Source organism: Leptonychotes weddellii, unplaced genomic scaffold (assembly GCF_054177405.1).
Source record: "Leptonychotes weddellii isolate Sample4059 unplaced genomic scaffold, ASM5417740v2 HiC_scaffold_1406, whole genome shotgun sequence".
NCBI classification, from domain to species: domain Eukaryota; kingdom Metazoa; phylum Chordata; class Mammalia; order Carnivora; family Phocidae; genus Leptonychotes; species Leptonychotes weddellii.
Genome location: NW_027720914.1, coordinates 7,774 through 13,368, shown reverse-complemented (window position 1 = coordinate 13,368; position 5,595 = coordinate 7,774). Strand labels below are relative to the sequence as shown.

At 41.2% G+C, this 5,595-nt stretch overlaps 1 pseudogene; it reads right to left on the bottom strand.

Moving 5' to 3' along the window:
- Nucleotides 1-924: 924 nt before the first annotated feature.
- Nucleotides 925-1,809, bottom strand: LOC102736281 (transcription factor A, mitochondrial pseudogene; annotated as a pseudogene).
- Between the last annotated feature and the right edge of the window lie 3,786 nt (nt 1,810-5,595).

The following is a 5,595-nucleotide window of genomic DNA, read 5'->3' as shown; positions in this document are numbered from 1 at the left end:
AGAAACAAGCGGAGGGTTCTAGAGGGGAGTGGAGTAGGGGGATGGGTTAGCCTGGTGATGGGTATTAAAGAGGGCATGTACTGAATGGAGCACTGGCTGTTATATGCAAACAATGAATCATGGAACACTACATCAAAAACTAATGATGTAATGTATGGTTATTAACATAACATAATAAAGAAAGAAAACAAAGTCTGCAAAATGAATGTTTCACCTTAAGACATATAATTAGGAAACATTTAAAATTTTTATTCTATATAGTATAAAACAATGTGCATAGATATGGTACATAATTTCTTTGTTTTTACTTTGCGAAAAAGGAAATGAAGAAATGTTTTATAAATTTCTCCGTCCCTTTTATAAAATACTGCTACTGAAATCAGCAATTCCTTGCATGTACAATCATCAACTCTGAATATATGAATTATACCTAGATATTGGAATTTACCTAGATGAGTTATGGGTGCTTTTCTAAAATGTACAATTATATCATAGAACACTATGACTTCTCCAGTTTGGGACAGTTTTGAATATGAAACTCCTGCCTCCATATATATATATAAGGAAACAAGAATACTCTTTCCAGTCATCAAGTTTAAAAAAAACTTCACAGTCTGATTTATCTTTATCAAAGTTAAATTGATTCACCACTGCATTTCATGGATTATTTTGATCCTCAGTAGTTCCTCAATACAAAATAAATTTCGCATGAACTTTTTATCTGTTTGGGTTTTGCAAAGCAAGATAGTAATACAAAATGTATTGAAATGGCAGCAGTCCATGGACTAAAGAAAAAAGAATTAAAAATAAAATGTTCACCAACTTTATCTTTTCTAATTTTCAATGGCTTCAGATATTGAAACCTAATTGGTTTCTTGTGCCTATCCATTATGAACATAACTCAGTCTTCTATTTTAATACTCCTCAGTGTGCATCTTTTCCTTGGTGCTTTACTGTGCGACATAGAAGATCATTTCATCCAACTTTCACCATTTGTTCTTCCCATGATTTCATTTCATTATAATAACGAATTTTATCATCATTAGCAAGTTGAATATATACTTGCTTTTGAGAACTAGAGAGATTTTTCCAGTTTTCATTTATATTCTTCAGCTTTACCTGTGATGTACCATCCTTAGTTTCCAGGAAACTTTCTGGTATAAAAATGTTATAAGCTGAGTGAGGTCTTTTCAGTTTTCCAAGCATTGTTAACTCTCTCTCTTTTTTTTAATTAATGCTTTTTTTTTAAACGTTTTTGCAGCATTTCTTTTTCCAAAGATACGATCTGACTTGGAGTTAACTGTTCTTGAATTCTGTTTATCTCTTCTTTGTATGCCTGCCAGTGTGCCCTGTAAGCCTCTTCATATATTTTTTTTCTCTGAATCAGGAAATTCCCTCCATAGTTGGGTGATTTTTCTAATTCTGAAGTTTTCACATTTGGGTTTTGAGCTTTAAATATGGGTAGCTGTTCTTTAGAAAATCAATTGTATGAAGTCAGAGGCTTCTTTGGGTTACTATTCACAGTGGATGAAAAACATCTCAGTACATAACACAAAACGGAAAGGAGAGAGCAATCGACTTCCACAGCCCGCTCAGAGGTCCACTCCAGACTTTCCCAGGGTACCCAGCAAGCTCCACAGGCTGCGGAAAAGTGCCATTGCACCAGCCTACAAGGCAGCGATGGGTCGCCAATCTTGTAGAGCCCTTGGGCACAACAGAACAACTCCGACAATGACGACTGGAACCAGCTGGCGACCCTCTGCAGTTTATTCTCATGCCTGCCACTCTCAGCCAGCTCCTTTGTTGCTAGTGAGGCATCTCCATTAAAGTTGTTCTCAAGGTCATACTCCAAGAAGAGTGACTTATCTCCCTACTACATGCCCAGGCATTCTTCAGATCTCCGTTTCCATGCTCTCTGCTTCCAGGTTGTTTGCCTGCCTTCTCCTCAGGAGTAGTGTAGTGCCTCCAGGCTCTAACACATCTAAGTCTGCTGACTCTTAAAAGTCTAGGCTTTAAGCCCTGCAGTTTGCAAGAACCCATGAAATTCAGCACCCCCCCTCTGTTTTCCAAGCCAATGACTTTGAGGAAATGTTTTCTTTGTGTGTTCCCCTGTATACTCCTCTCTCTCTCTTGCCCTTCTCCCTGACAATGGCTCCCTCCACTCTGCAATACTTGCAATGTTTCTTCCCTAAACCATCTCTCCATACTTCTTACCTTCTTTGATGTGGCCTCTTCTCTACCTTTAGTTGTTGTGTTTGGCCAGCAAACCCCAAGGTGGTGAATGAAAAGATTACCCCAGACTTTAGTAGGAGAAAGGAGAAGGTGTGGGGACCAGACACTCTAGTGGCAGAAGGTCCAGAGCCAAGCTCTGCCTCCACTTTTATTGTGAACGTTATCAATACATCAAGGGAATAAGAAAAACAAAAAGGAGTGTGAAGTTTTAATAATCAGGACAGTGACATAGGGAGTATCCTCTGATTATAACAAGCTATGCTTGTGACATGCATGCAGGCAGGGAGTACGTGACCACCAAAGATAAATGTTTCTCCTAAGCACCTACTCCCCACATGAGTGCACTGAGCTGCAACAAGGATCCAGCTGTTTTCAAGCCAGAAACTGCAAAAAAGTCCCAGTTTTCTGCACACTCCTTCTTTGCTTTTCAATTTATCTCACCCACAGAGGCATATATTTATTAAATCTTACCTAGATGGCATTACAAATTCTCACATTTCCCCCCTTTTTATTCTTTGTAAATAGGAGGTCTCACTGTACTTGTGCCAGGTACAGGTCTCAGGTGTCTCCTGCTTGGGAAAGTGTTGTCACTCCAATTTTGCAGACTATGAACACAAGTAACAAAGAAATAAGTAAAACAATAGACAGTCTGATGAGTCCTCATTTAGTATAGGAAAACCAGTTTTTTGGATTAAACCATTGTAGATTGTCAGAGAGAATACCCAAGGTTTTTTGTTTGTACTCATGCTCATTAATGGTGATGAGAGAAGCTAAAATTTCTTCCTTTAAGTTGTGAATATCTAAGATTACACTGTCATGAAAGGAGCCTTGAAGATGCTTTTTAATTATTTCCCAATCATATTGAATGCTATTCCAGTGTAAAGGGGTTATACAAATGACTTTATGAGCTCAATCACAATTAAGATGCTGGCCAAAAGACAAGGCCTCTTGTTTTTCTCCCAGGTATTCTATTGCTCCTTCCATCAGTTGGAATCTCCCCAACAATTTTTGATCAATTGTCTGTTGTAGTTGAAATTCTTGAGTTACATTATATAAAACTTGATCAACATATTGAGCAGTTTGGATGGTATGGGTGAAGGCAGCTCTGGCAATGCTAATGGCCATCAAAATGGAGACAGCTGCTACAATACCTGTTATGAGTAGGCCTAGAAACCTGTGTGGCCTTTTTAATTCACTAAGTGCCTGATTAAGAATATTGAATAATTTAAATTCCTCCCAAGGCCTGGTAAGGTTGACAGGGATAAAGTTAAAAGTCTGTCTTTTTGAAAGAATGATGTGAGTAGCTTTGTGGTAAGTAATGTAATTACTTAGGCAGGCTGCACAATATGTTTTTCACCTGTTGGAGGTCTTGATAATGTAGAGTCCATCCTCCTTAGATAGAGATATATTGGCTCCCAATAAGAAAACATAAGGATGTGGTATACAGAGTTGAATATTATCAGTAAAGTTCTTATGAAAAATCATGGAGTAATTACCTGAGGAATTGTAGTACTCTCCATGCCACACAAAGAGGGGGGGAATTATATGTCCTAGCCTCCAGAGGGACAATTGAATTGGAAGGGGCTCTAGCTGAGGAAGTGGAGAGCTAAGGCCTCCTTCACACCAGATCATAGGGGAAGCTGCTCTGCTGATCCATCTTCCTTTGCCAGCTGGATGGACTTTATTTTCTGTCTTATTAGCTATTAAATGTCCTCTTGGACTCCAGTCTGTAATAGTATGATTATCTAGATTTAGAATATGGGGATTAAGGGGAAAGATGGTGGCAGAGTAGGGGACCTCGTTTCATCTGGTCCCTCAAATTTAGCTGGATATCTATCAAACCCTTTTGAACACACATGAATTCAACCTGAGATGTAAGAAGATTTATCTGGATCTCCACTAGCAGAAAAAATGACTACTTTTGCAAGGTAGGAGGTGTGAAACCTTGAATCTTCCGGGATAAGCGGAGTGGGGAGGGAGCCTCCAAAAGCTGGCCACCAGAAAGTGATATAACACTGGAGCAAAACAAAATTGGGATCCTTGGAAATCTGCTCTAGTGAGAGGCACTCCCTTCTGAAAAGGGCAGAGGGGTTGAATACAGCAGAATTCTAGGTTGATCATTGTGGTCTCAGATTCCAGGAGACTCAGAAAGAATGGGGGATCCCAAACCAATAGAGTGCCCAAGCAGTGGAGTGGGGAGACTGGTGATGGTCAGTGAGCCCAGAGGGGACTTTCAGCTCTAGTCACCATAAACCATGAGCCAACCTGGTAGGGAGACCGCCCTCTGCCTGAAAAGGACTAGGAGGTGGGGGCTGTCTAACATCTTAGGGGAAATATAAAATGGTTTGCACCCATGACAGGGACAGCTCTCAGTGGCCCACGTAGGGATGCTGGGGCAGCACCCAACATGACCTGGGAGCTGTGGAAGAGGGTGCACGTGAGAGCCCAGGGCCACTGGCAGTTGCTCTTGGGTCCCTGTAACTCCCCCAGGAGAAGTGCAGCTGGCGGGAGCTGTGGGATTTGGCAGCTTGGCACACAAAGAGCCTGCACCCATGGGTGGTCAAAAACTTTGAGGGTGTTGTGGCCCTTGCGGGGACATTGGGACAGCACCCAGTGTGACCAGGGAGCAGGAGAAGAGGGTGCACGTGAGAGCATATGGCCACTAGCAACTGCAAAGTCACAAAGCACAGAGACGCTTGCAGGTCCCGGTGACTCTCCCAGTAGAGGTGTGGTGGGAATGAATTGTGCGAGTCTGTGGAGTCTGTTACACACAGAGGTAGAGACAGATTGATCTGGAGGATTTGTTGTGGGGGAGGGAGAGACCACAACATTGCGGCTCTGGGCCGGAGATTCTTGAATGGCCATATTTGCTCTGATCCTCTAAAGAGAAGCAGAAAGATGCCAGGGAACAAAAGCCAAGCAGCCAACCAGCTCACATTAAGCCCATCCCCCTGACAAGGGGTGGGGCAACTCCACCCAGGCAAAGATGCCTTAGAAGCCTAGCAGAAGTCCCCTCCCCCAGAAGACAGACTGGAAGAACTGGTGAATGATAAGCTTATTTCCTGCAGGACTGTAAAACTCCAGTGCCGGGGGGGAAAATAATATAATGAGCACCAGGTGTTCCCTCATGACCTGTTTATACTTCAGGCTAAAATTTTACATTTCTTTTTTAGTTTCTTTTCTTATTCTTTCTTTTTTTTAAAACCTGTTCCCATTTCAAATAGATTCTTATTTCCCAACCTATGTTTTTAAGTCCTTTCTTAACTTTCATGTTTTTCACATATATGTTTTATAGATTTATGCTCCATACTAGCCCATTTTTCACTCTATTCAATTTTATCTTGATATCTATCTCTATATCTC